General features: G+C 36.7%; 3 pseudogenes; all 3 read left to right on the plus strand.

Annotated features, from left to right (window-relative positions):
- Positions 1 to 3,315: 3,315 nt before the first annotated feature.
- On the plus strand, positions 3,316 to 3,434 carry LOC112473610 (annotated as a pseudogene).
- A 6,252-nt stretch (positions 3,435 to 9,686) lies between these two features.
- Positions 9,687 to 9,805, plus strand: LOC112473579 (annotated as a pseudogene).
- A 647-nt stretch (positions 9,806 to 10,452) lies between these two features.
- LOC112473563 lies at positions 10,453 to 10,561 on the plus strand (annotated as a pseudogene).
- The last annotated feature ends 2,079 nt before the right edge of the window (positions 10,562 to 12,640 follow it).

Genomic DNA, 12,640 nt, shown 5'->3' on the forward strand with positions numbered 1-12,640 from the left:
ACTGGAAGTTTTCCAGATAGCCTTTACAAAAACCATGAAAACAAAACCCAATAAATGCATCAGGATACAGGAGTATTAATCCATTGCCCTTATTTCTGACTAGTTTCAAAAAAACTTGTAACAAATCAGTGGATCTCAAAAAAGCGGACTCACAGTATTCTCCCCACTATCTCCTACCATCCTGTTAACAAAATAAATTAAGCCTTTGCTTATCTTATGTGAAAAAATAATAATAATAAAAAAATAAGAGTCAAGGTTGCTCATTCACTCACACTAACTAAAAACCTTTCTATGACTTCAGTCCAGAAGCCTATAGTCTTGTTTTGTTGTTGTTGTTGTTTTTCCTTTAGAAGGCATTTCCTCTGGCTCACTATCTTTTTTCCCTCCCATCCTTCCATTCCTCTCCCCTTTGGCTACTATCAGCTTATTCTCTGTATCTATGACTCTGTTTCTGTTTTGTTTTGTTTATTCACTTGTTTTAGTTTTCTTAGGTTTAAAATTTAAGTGAAATTTGAATATTAGAATTTTGAAAGACTGCCCATACCAAATGTTGATGAGAATGTGGAGTTTCATAGCTCTTGTACTCTTTTGTGGAGAGACTGTAAACAAGCACAACCACTTTGGGAAAATATTTGGTAGTTTCTTAAACACTTAACATGTATTCACCATGTGACCCAGTGATCCTACTCCTACTCCTATGGAGAAATGGCAGGAGGTGTACATATAAAGTCTTTTACAAGATCATACATAACAGTTTTATTTTTTTTCACAATTTTATTTGTAGTAGCCAAAAACCTGGAAACAACCTAAGTAGTCATCTACAAGTGAATGAATATATAAATTGTGATACATCGATACAATATAATTCGGTCATAAAAAGGAATGGACTATTGAAACATCCAGCAACATTATGAATCTTAAAAGAATTATGCTGAGGGAAAGATGCTAGAACAAAAAAGTATATACCGTATGATTCCATTTTCGAATAATTTTAAAATAGATTAGTGGTTGCGTAAGGATGGGAGTGTGTGGAGAGACTTGGAGAGAGGGATTACCAAGGAGCAGAAGGAAACTTTGGGGGCTATGGATATGTTCATCTTCTCAGTCGTAGTGCTAATATATCAAAAGTTATCAAATTGTACACTTTAATACATACAGTTTATTGTATGCCAATTTTACCTTCATAAAGCTGTCACAAAATAAATAAGTAAATAAATGACATTTTAAAAAATCAACCAAAAAGACACACAGATCTTGTTTAGATCCTGTTTCCAATCATTTGTAAAAAGAATCTTAAGACAATGGGGAACATTTTAATACAGACTGGATATTAGATTATGTTAAGAAATTTTTACGATTTTTTCTGTGATATGAGATTGTTATATTAAAAAGTATCTTATCTCTTACAGATATATACTGAAGTATTAATAAATAACATTATATGATGTCTGGGATTTGCTGAATTGGGGTGACGATGGGTATATATGAAGCAAGATTGGCTAAATAGTACTAATATTGAATTTAAATGATGGTTACATGGAGGTTTATTATACTATTCTTTCTGCTTATGTGTACGTCTGAGATTTTCCATAGTAAATTTTTGTCGTTTGTTTTTTTAAAAGAAGATTTATGTTAATGCTCCAAAACAGTGGAATGGACTAAATGGCTTCAATTCTTCCCATCAGAGAAAACATACCTTTTCTATTAAGTGATGATCTCTATCATATATTACCTACTTCTCACTAGAAGCAAAAAATTGAAGTCTGAAGGACACATGGAGTTTTTTGACCAAATCTCATAAATCTCTATGCTGATATACTGTTGGAAGCTTTGCTAAAATAAATAAATAAATGAAAGAACCAGTGGTATAGGATTAAAATGCTATTTTAAAACATCTTTCTTTATAACTCATCCCAAAATCTCACAGAAATAACCTATCACTGGAGAGAAAACATGTTTCTTATCATTACTTTGAAAGTCAAACAAAGCAAATTACATTTTTGTTCTGACTGGAGGAATGAAAGATGATCTTATCTTTTCTGACTACGTACAAGTTTCTAAAGAAAAAACTGAGTCAACTGGGAATGATCCATAGAAGGCAAACACAAGGAGAAGTAGTTATGTCAAAGTATTATTTTCAAAATATAGAAATTATAAGTAGTTATTTCAAAGTATTATTTTTAAAACGTAAAAATTGTAACTCATACAAATAGAGAAGGAACACACAGCTGAGATTTTTTTCAACTTATCAGTGAGGGAACAAACAATAAGCCTGGTTCAAAGAGTATTTGAGGAACTGGATATTAATAAGCCTTTGAAAAAGAAAATTTTAAATAAAAGCATCCACCTTTCACCTGGATGAATCTCCAGAAAATTATGCTGTGTGAAAAAAAGCCAATCTCAAAAGGTTACATACTATATGATTCTTTTACATAGTATTCTGAAATGACAAATTTACAGAAATGAAGAACAAAATTAATGCTGCCAAGGGTTAAGAAAGAGGTGGGGACTTAAGAGAAGTGTGTGTGGCTTTAAAGTGATCCTTGTGATGGACATGTTCTGTGTGTGGATCAGTTCGACAGTGATATTGCACTTCAGTTCTGCAAGATGTTATCACTTGGGGGTAAAGTGGGGAGGAGGCAAGAGAATTAAAATGTTAATCAAGCCATATTCAGAGACTCTAATATGCTGATCAGCCGTGCAGCCCGGCCAGGCAGACACCTGCAGAACAAAGGAAGATTTCTGCTGGAATTGCTAACAACCCATTTATCACACCCTGTGAAGGGGAAACAGGAAAAACAGTCATTTCCTACGGCTAAAACCTTGGATAATCTATGCATTAAAGGCTGGGAACTGCCAGCAGGCCTTTCACTCTACATATTCTTGCCTTTTCATGCTACATACTCTTCCCCTTCCTCACTGTAAGTCCACATTAAAGGAAACGGGTTAACAAAGTCTTTGAAACTATAACTCACAGGAACTAAAGAATGACATATAAACTGAATTCCCTGAACACTCAGCCCTACTCACTGCCTTTCCACTTCCCTCTCACTGTCCCTCTCACTCTCTGCCTCTAAAAGGAGTGTTACCCCTTTTCTAATAAACTTTCCTTTTGACTTTAACTTTGGCGTGTGTGTTGAATTCTTTCTTCATTCTCCGCCAAAGGACCCTCTGCACTCTGTGCAGGACTTGGTTGCCCCAATCCCCTCACTTGGGGAAATTTGCCCTGTCCTGCATCAGGGGAAACTGTTAAAGGGTACACGCATCTCTCTTTTATTTCTTACAACTGAATGTCATCTCAAAATTAAACATCTAGCCTACGGCCATGCTACCCTGAACACGCCCGATATTGTTTGATCTTGGAAGCTAAGCAGGGTCAGGCCTGGTTAGTACTTGGTTGGGAGACCACCTAGGAAGATCAGGTTCTGTAGGCATTAAAAAAAAAAATTAAACATCTAATTTAAAAGATTGTTCTGTTAGATACAAAACTGGTTAATATCATATGACAATAAAACTATAACTTTTGTGTTATATTCCTATCAGAAAAATTATTTTTGTCTTTACTGGAGAAAAATCTACAAGTTAATGAGAATTTATAAAATCTAGACAAGCAAAGGGACTTCCCCTAAAATAGAGTCCGCAAACTGCAGTCAACAGGCAGAATTTAGCCAATGGCTGTTATGGTGTAGCCCATGAGTTTAAAATGGCTTTTACAATTTTAAGGGATTGGAAGAAGAAGAAGAAGAAAAAAACCCTGAGTACTTACTATCCGGTTCTTTACAGAAAAAGTGCACCTACTCCTGGATTCTAGATTATTAAATAAAACTTTGGTGGGCCTATTAAACAATACTTCAATGTGACATTGAATAGACATGCTGCTGTCTCCTTGTCTTATTTCTGTGTTTTGGAAGAGATTTTTAAACAATTAGAACTAAAAACATAGTGAACCAATTTACATTCCTTCCTCCCTGTGACATTGTGATTTATAAAAATTTATACTTGGTCATTGTTAAAGAAAAACCACAGACCCAAAATGGCATCACTCATGCTAGAAACCCAAAAGATGCCAAACCTAGATTTAATACCTAATCTAACCACAGTTTCAACCTCTCCCAGAAATCTAATCTTAATCAACCAGTCTGGAATTTTCTACTCAAGAACCAATAACGTAATCTGTCACCTGAGTTTTCTCCATCTCCCCCAGAAAGAAGAGGTGATCTGCATGATAAAAACTCTTTTTTCCCCCCAAAAGAAAGATGTCTCAATAATAATCCTCTCTTTTCTTTTGTTAATAGCTCCTCTGCCCCACCTTCCTTCCTATAAACACCTTCCGTTTTGTACAGCCCCTCCTAGTGCCCTTCTAGTTGCTAGATGGGACGTTATCCAATTCATAAATTGCTTAAGAAAGCCAATTAGATCTTCACATTTGCTCAGTTGAATTTTATTTTTTAACATCATTCAGATGACCAAAATGTGTTTCTCATATATATTTGGTCTTCTTCCACAATTCCTGACTCAAGGCTCTCTAAACCCTTGAAATTTCCTAAGTATAAGTGATAAAGGTATCTTTTGTTATGTGAATGAGGTGACTTGAAAGCAGCAGAGGATGGTGGCTGTTGACAGGAGAACCAATTTTATGAGTAAAGGGTTGGAATTTTCAGTCTCTCCCCAACCTCCAGGGAGGGGAGAGGGGCTGGAGGTTGAATCACTAGCCAATGGCCAATAATTTAATCAGTCATGACTATGTACTAAAGCCTCCTTAAATATCCAAGAGGATGGTTTTGGGGGTTGGTGAGCATGTGCAGGTGCTAGGGGAGTGGTGTGCCAGGAGAGGGCATGGACGCTCTGCGCCTTTTCCTCCTACCTTGCCCTGCGCATCTTTTCCATCTGGCTGTTCCTGCAGTATGTTCTTTTATAGTAACTAGTAACTTAATAAATCACATGTTTTTCTGAGTTCTATGAGTCATTCTAGCATATTAATCAAACTCTACAAGGGGTTTGTGGGAACCTCTGATTTACAGCCAGTTGGTCAGAAATACGGGTGACAACCTGGACTTGCAATTGGCATTCTGAGTTGGAGATGGTTGTTGGAGCTTTCAATCTTTAGCTGGTTGGTCAGAAGCACAGGGAGCCTGTTTTTGTAGCTGGTGTCTTAAGTGTATGTGTGTTTGGGCAGGGGTGGGTGGGTCGGGGGAACGATATGAGGGAGTCTTATAGACCGAATCTTTAACCTGTGTGGTGCAGGATGGAGCAAATTTCTGAGTCAGGGGAGACCAAGCCCCTCACTGAGAGAAGTGGATCCTCTGGCAGAGAGTGTGGAAAGAATTCTAACAGACGCCAAAGTTAGAGTCAAAAGGAAAGTTTATTAGAGAAGAGGTAACACTCCACAGACAGAGTTTGATCTCTCAGAGGCAGAGTGAGAGAGTCTAAGAGAGACCCAGAGGGTCAGAGACAATAGAGAGACAGGGACAGTGAGAGAGACAGAGGAAAGGCACTGAGAGGGACCCCGAGTGTTTGGGGAATTCAGTTTATTATCATTCTTTAGTTCCTATGAGTTACAGTTTAAAGACTTTGTTTACCCATTTTCTTTGATATGGGCATACAGTGAGGAAGGATAAGAGTATGCAGTGTGAAAAGATAAGAATATGCAGTGGAAGGTCTGCTGGAAGTTCTCAGCCTTTAATCCATTGGTTCCCTATGGTTTTAGCCATGGAGAATGAACATTTTATTTGTGTAGGGCACCACTTAAAGACTCCAGTTTTTCCTGTTTCTCCTTCACAGGTGTGGGAAATGGGTTGTTAGCAATCCCAGCAGAAATCTTCCTTTGTTCTCCACGTGTCCTAGTGGCCTGGCTCCACGGCTGATCAGCATATTGCTGTCTCTGAATGTGGTTTGATTTAACACTTTAGTTCTCTTGCCTCCTCCCTACATTAGACCCTCGCCATTGGAAATGGGTCAGGAAAAATGAAAGACTTCCTAACCACCAGATTTTCAAAATACCCTTGTGCTATGTTCTTTAAGTAATTCTTCATGTATTTCCTCATATGAATAATATTGGTCTTTCAGCAGCTTCTCATTTTAGAACTCAAAGTTGAATATAGCCTTATTATAGTCATTATAATTTTTAAATGTTCACAACTTTTACCCCATACTACTAGATATTAACATAAGAACATCGAAACTTGTAGAGAAATTTTGTAAGAATTTATTTGACCCAAACTGATAGCATTGCCAGAAAGCAAGATCTTAAAATGCTCTGGAGAATGAGTTTTGCAGTTTCTTTTATTGCAGGTAAAGTTACAGGAAGGTGGGAGAAAACAAAATACAGGATAGTTAACAAGATTATATGTTCTCAATGTGGCTGACCAGTTATGAGGAAATACGGGCCAAGAATTGCAAGGAGAAAAAAAAATGGCGTAGATTAGGAGGCTCTGTTCATCCCTCTGGCAACCTAATCAAAGAAACAAGGAGCAAACAGCAAGTAAAATCACCTGAGATCTAGATGAACAAGCCCAACAACTTGGGAGAGAAAGAAGAAATCACCCTGCAACAGAAGGAGGTAGGACTGGGCGAGGATGTGAGGCTGCCCTGGCCTCAACAGCTGAGTGGGACAGAAGCTGTGGCAGTGGCGGCAGCAGACATCTCTTAAAGGGGCCGTGTCCGCGACTGGACTTTTGCGGTGACAGACCTGCTCGTTCTGAGCATTAGTACCAGTTTGGCTGTGCAGGGGCACCAGGGACTTACAGGGGGACACTGAATTGTCAGAGTGAGGGCCAGAGGTGAGACTTGCTGTATACAGAAGTGCCAGAGGTATCCATTGTTCCCTGTTGAGCCCTTCCCCCTCCCAGTGTGAGGACTCAGTGCTGCCATAGCCCCATAGCCCATAACGTCATCAAACTGGATAATAGAGGTTGCTCTGCCCAAAGGATTCCCTGAAACTCCACCTCTCCTAACTCATGGCCCGCCCCCACCCAAGCCACATCCAGGCATGTCCTCATTTAGTCAGGTGCCTCTTGCTGAGCAGCGCCTAGACTCACATTGGTGACAGCTGACATTAGTTTCTGATGTGGCCTCGTAAGGCAACTATAAGCATAGCATCTGTGGATTGCTTGCTGAATCTTAATATGTGGCCCTGGAGGGGCATAGGTTGGGGCTAAACTTGCTGAACCCCTCTCAGAACTGTGTCACTGGACACCTACTACACAAAGCTGCACTGCTAAGACCGGGAAACTTAAGAGCTTTGCTTAGTACATAGATACAGACACAGAAAGGCAGCCAAAATGGGAAGACAAAGAAGCAGAAATCATATGAGAGAACAGGGCAGATAATCAGAAATAATGGAGTCAAGCAATCTAACAGATGCAGAGTTCAAAACCCTGATTATAACAATGCTCAGTGGACTGAGGGGAAGTGTAGAAGACTTCAGTGAGAACTTTAACAAAGAGATAAAAAAACATAAAAATGGAAATGGAAATGGAAATTATAAAAGGGAACCAGTCAGAAATGAAGAACACATTATCTGACATGAAAAGTATATTAAATGGAATAAACAAGGTGAATAAAGAAGAGGATCAAATGACCTATATAGAGGATGGGGAAGACAAGGACACTCAATCAGAATGGCAAAAAAATAAATAGAAGCCAAGACTACAATAATAATTTTAGGAGCCTATGGGACACTATTAAATGTAAAAATATATTTGTCATAAGGGTACCAGAAGGAAAACAAGACATTGAAGAGCTATTTGAAGAAATAATGATAGAAAATCGCCCTAACCCGGTGAAGGAAATAGACATAAAACGCCAGGAAGCTCAGAGTTCCTAGAACTAGAAACCCAAAGAGACCCACAGCAAGACACATCATAATTAAAATGCCAAAAGTTAAATGCAAAGAGAGAATCTTAAAAGCGGTAAGAGAAGCAGTTAAGTTACCTACAAACGAGCACTCATAAGACCAACAGCTGATTTCTCAAAAGAAACTATGCAGGACAGAAGGGCTTGGCACAAAATATTCAATGTGATGAAAACCCAGGATCTACAACCAAGAACGCTTTATCCAGCAAAGTTATCGTTTAGAGTCGAAGGACAGATAAAGAGTTTCCCAGACAAAAATAAGCTAAGAGAATTTATCATCACCAAGCCAGTATTACAGGAAATGTCGGAGGGATTTCTTTAAGAAGAAGAAAACGTGTATCAAAAACATGAATAAAAAATGGTAATAACTACATTCCTATCAACAAGTACCTCAAATGGAAAAGAATTAACTGCTCCAACCAAAAGATAGAATGGCTGAAAGGATAAGAAAACAAGACTCCTATATATGCTGCTTACAGGAGACTCACTTCGGATTAAAAGACACAGACTAAAAGAAAGGGTATGGAAAAAGATATGGCCTTGGTGGACCTAGAGGGTATTGCGCTGAATGAAATGGGTCAGATAGAGAAAAACAAATATCGCATGATTTCACATACATGTGGAATCTAAAGAACAAAACAAACAACAACAATGAAAGCAGAAATAAACTCAGAGATACAGAGAATATTTTGAGGGCTACTAGATGGGAGGGGGTTGTGGGGTGGCAAAAAAAGGCAAAGGGATTAAGAGGTACAAATGGGTAGTTGCAGAATAGACATGAAGATGTAGAATGTAGCATGGGGAAGATGGTTAATAATGTTGTAATAAATATGTAAAGGGGAAGAGGGGTACTAGGTTTAGTGCGGTGATTGCTTTGTGAGTTATGTGACTATCTGATCATTATGCTATATAACTGAAACTGGTATGTTATTGTATGGCAACTATAACTGAAAAAAAAAACCTTACTGAACTGTACAATGCAAATACAAGCAACTAATTGTTATATTTCAATAAAGCTCCCCCCAAAAATCTCCCCCCCCCAAAAAAAAGATTATATGTTCTCCTAAGGGGTCTAGAAAAAAAGATTACTTCTGACATTTCAAAGGTGTATTAACCTGGATACACAAGAACAATGGACAGAGCTTGCTTAAGTCGAAGATATTCCTTTTACTATAAAAATTATATGCCTAGGGTATGACTACCCCAGGCATATAATTACTTGCCCAATTAGAAATTTATGATGAGATTCCTGTGAGGTGACTTTCCGTCACTGGACTTGTCAGTTTTATTACAGAACTCCTTTTTCATCCACACAGCTAAATGTTTCTTTGGTTAAAGGTGAGCAGATGATTTTTAGATATTTTATATAATATTACCATTGTTAAAGTAATGAAACAAGGAAGCCATTAGATTGAGGTGGCGCAAACACCTTGGTAGCTTATGTAAACAAACTGAAACCTAGGCCAGAGTCAATTCATTAACTAAAAAGAAATCAAAACTTAATAATAACCAATCACAAAGCCTACTAGACTTTCTCAAATAAAGTAACCTTTAGCTATAACCAATCAAATAATATCCTTTTTTTATTTCTGCCTGTTCTATAAAAGTCTTTATCCTAGTTCTTGTCAGTGGAGATCTCAACCATTGTTGGTTTGGCATTGCCCAATTGAATTGTTGTTTGCTCAGATAAGTTCTTCAAAGCCTTAATGTACCTCGATTTATCTTTTAACATCATTCAGTCAAATATTCTCAACTTACAGATTTTTTTCATGAGTGTAAATAATAAACCAAAGACCACTACTTCACCCTGGTTAAAATGGCTTATGCTATCTACTTACTGCCATGCCACTTTGAACAAGCCCAATCTCGTCTGATCTCAGAAGCTAAGCAGGGTCGTGCCTGGTTAGTACTTGGATGGGAGATCACCTAAGAAGATCAGGTGCTGTAGGCATAAAAAAAAAAAAGTTTTATGCCTCTGAGAATTACATATGTACATATACATTATTTATTATTTATGCATACATGTACATATGTATATGTTTCATATATTATAAAATGTATATGCCCCTAAGAATTATAAAAATTTCTTTTTCAAACCAAAGACCACTATTCGGTATATCAAAAAATTCAAGAGATCATTTTGATTTTCTCATATACTATTTTTTTTAATAAAAGACGGTTCATATTTTGTTAATCTATTATCTCTTCCTTTGAACTTGCTTTTCTTTTTGCTTATGTACATTATTTTATAATTATTTCCGTGACAATATTACAATGAGAAAAGTTTTATAACTTGAAAGTGTTCATTTAGGGACAAAAAACAGAAGCACTGCTTTACAAACCAGGTACATTTTGGAGCATATTACTACTGGGAATAGTATAATGATCAAAAGTTCATATAAATTTATGAAGAACTCAGGGAAATACCCAGTAAAAGATCCCAAACTTAAAATCTGTAAATGTGACTAACCTTTTGAGGTAAAGTCATTGCAAATGTTCTATGTAAAGTCCTTGCTGCCACTGTTAAAATAAATATTCTAGCTAGCCAAATGAGTCATTTTTCTCAACTTGCATGGTACTTTAAGAATTTCACATCTTGTCTATGGCCATGCCACCCTGAATGTGCCTGATCTCGGAAACTAAGCAGAGTCGGGCCTGGTTAGTACTTGGATGAGAGACCATCTAGGAAGACCAGGTGCTGTAGGCATTTAAAAAAAAAAAAAAAGAATTTCACATTTTGTCTTTAAACTTTACTTCTGGTTGAATTAATACTTCTATTAATAACTTCCTATCAATGACACTATGTGTTAAGCCCCGTGTTAGGTTCCTGTCACATATTATCTTTATTCTTTACAAAACCACAAAAACCCCATGAGGCAAGTATTGTCAGTGTCATGTTACAGAGGAGGAGACTAAGCCTAGAAGGATTAAATTACTTGTCCTCAATCACTGCTAGGGCGTGGCAAAGCTAGGATGGGAAATCAGTTGGCCTTCTATACAGATCAGGTTTCTGACACAGTGTCGAATTCAATATGATTGTTTAAATGACACTTTCTTCCTAATTTTAATTTCCATTATAATTTTATTATAAATATACTTAGGCTATGAACTTATTAAATAGTTAACGCAGTATGGACTTAAAAATAAACAGAGTCATGGCTATTTACAGAAACTCATCTGAATTTATTTACTCATTTTGACAAAAAGTTTTAGCTTAACTGCACACAGAAATGTTATTAGAAGTTTGGTACTTTTTTCTTAAAAACCTCTTTTGAGTAAATAGTGTCTTCAGCTTTCACATATAAAAGTAGGGGAAAAGGACAAGTTATGTTTTGGGCTGTAATATTAATGAAACTTGTTTAAGTGACTAGATTTGACTAGTCAAATTTTTTGACTAGTCAAATTTTTTTTGGATGGCAAACTAGATATAACTATTCTAAATAATGAAGTCATTTAATTCATTTAAGCCATTAAAATACCCTAAGGGGGAAAAAAAAAGTGTAATGGGTTAGGGTGAGAGTGAAGTGGGTAAAGAAGATCAAATAAAATATATGGTAGCTGAAGGAAACTGGACTTTGGATGGCAAACACACAATAGAATATACAGATGTCAAAATAAATATACAAATGTCAGATTATAATATACACCTAAAAATTCTATAATTGTATTAACCAATGTTACCCTAATAAACTTAATTTTTAAAAAACTGTAATAGGTAAAAATTTTATCAGTTCAAAGTGTTTCTCTCATTTATTGATAAGAAACATTAAATAAAGAGAACTTCTAAATAGACTCTTTCTAAGTTGCCGAAATGTAAAGCTCTCTGTGATATGTATCCTTTAGAAGACCTTTCTTACCTCTTAGGTTAGTAAACAAATATTTATTGAAGATGCACAGTTGCAGAGTCACACCAATATATTCGAAATACACAATAAAGAATAGATTTTTGCTTTGTCAAAGGGCTGACAAAATAGAAGTAGGATAAAGAAAGTAAACAATTAGTAAATAGATAATTAGTATAAAAAAATAATGCCACTTTAAAATGGAGTTGAAGCTGCCATCCCGGAGGAACTGCCTTGTACATCTTATGTCTCGAACCTTTGGAATGTTAAAACTGGGCAAAATAACCTATGTGCTGGGTGTAAAGCAACATTATATCCCGGGTAACTATTTTTGAAGACAACAAGAAAGCAGATATTATGACTACCAGACTGAGAACTAAAAACTTTCTTTAGAATAAACATCACTATGTTATATTATCTGCACCAATAGAAATGCCTTTCTTCTATTGGTATAATTGTTCCCTTCCTTTTCTCATAAATATCCCTTGTCTTTGTCTCCTAATCAGAATTCAGAACACTATTTGGGCTTCTGCCTGAATCAACGCTTCCTAAATGGCTATAACTAAGTCTCTCTCTCTCTCTCTCTCTCTCTCTCTCTCTCGTAAATGCTTGTTGCCTCTCACTTTGAAAAGCCTTTTATTTTTAGGTTAACAGGATAAAGAAATAGAAAATTAGATTAATAGTGATTTCTCAGAGTACGACATAGAATTAGAGCCGTGATAGTAGACTGATGAAAGACAAACCTGAAGAACAGTACTTGACATTTGTCTTTCCCTCCCTGTTCTCAAATCTTTTTCTCAAAGACCCAAAAGACCTCTCCATGGGGCCCTTTATTAGTTTCCTAGGCCCACTATAACAAACTGGGCAGCTTAAAACAACAGAAATATATTCCTTCACAGGTCTGGAGGCTAGAAGTCTGAAATCAAGGTGTCTCCAACACCATG

This window comes from Pteropus alecto, unplaced genomic scaffold, assembly GCF_000325575.1.
Source record: "Pteropus alecto unplaced genomic scaffold, ASM32557v1 scaffold109, whole genome shotgun sequence".
NCBI lineage: Eukaryota > Metazoa > Chordata > Mammalia > Chiroptera > Pteropodidae > Pteropus > Pteropus alecto.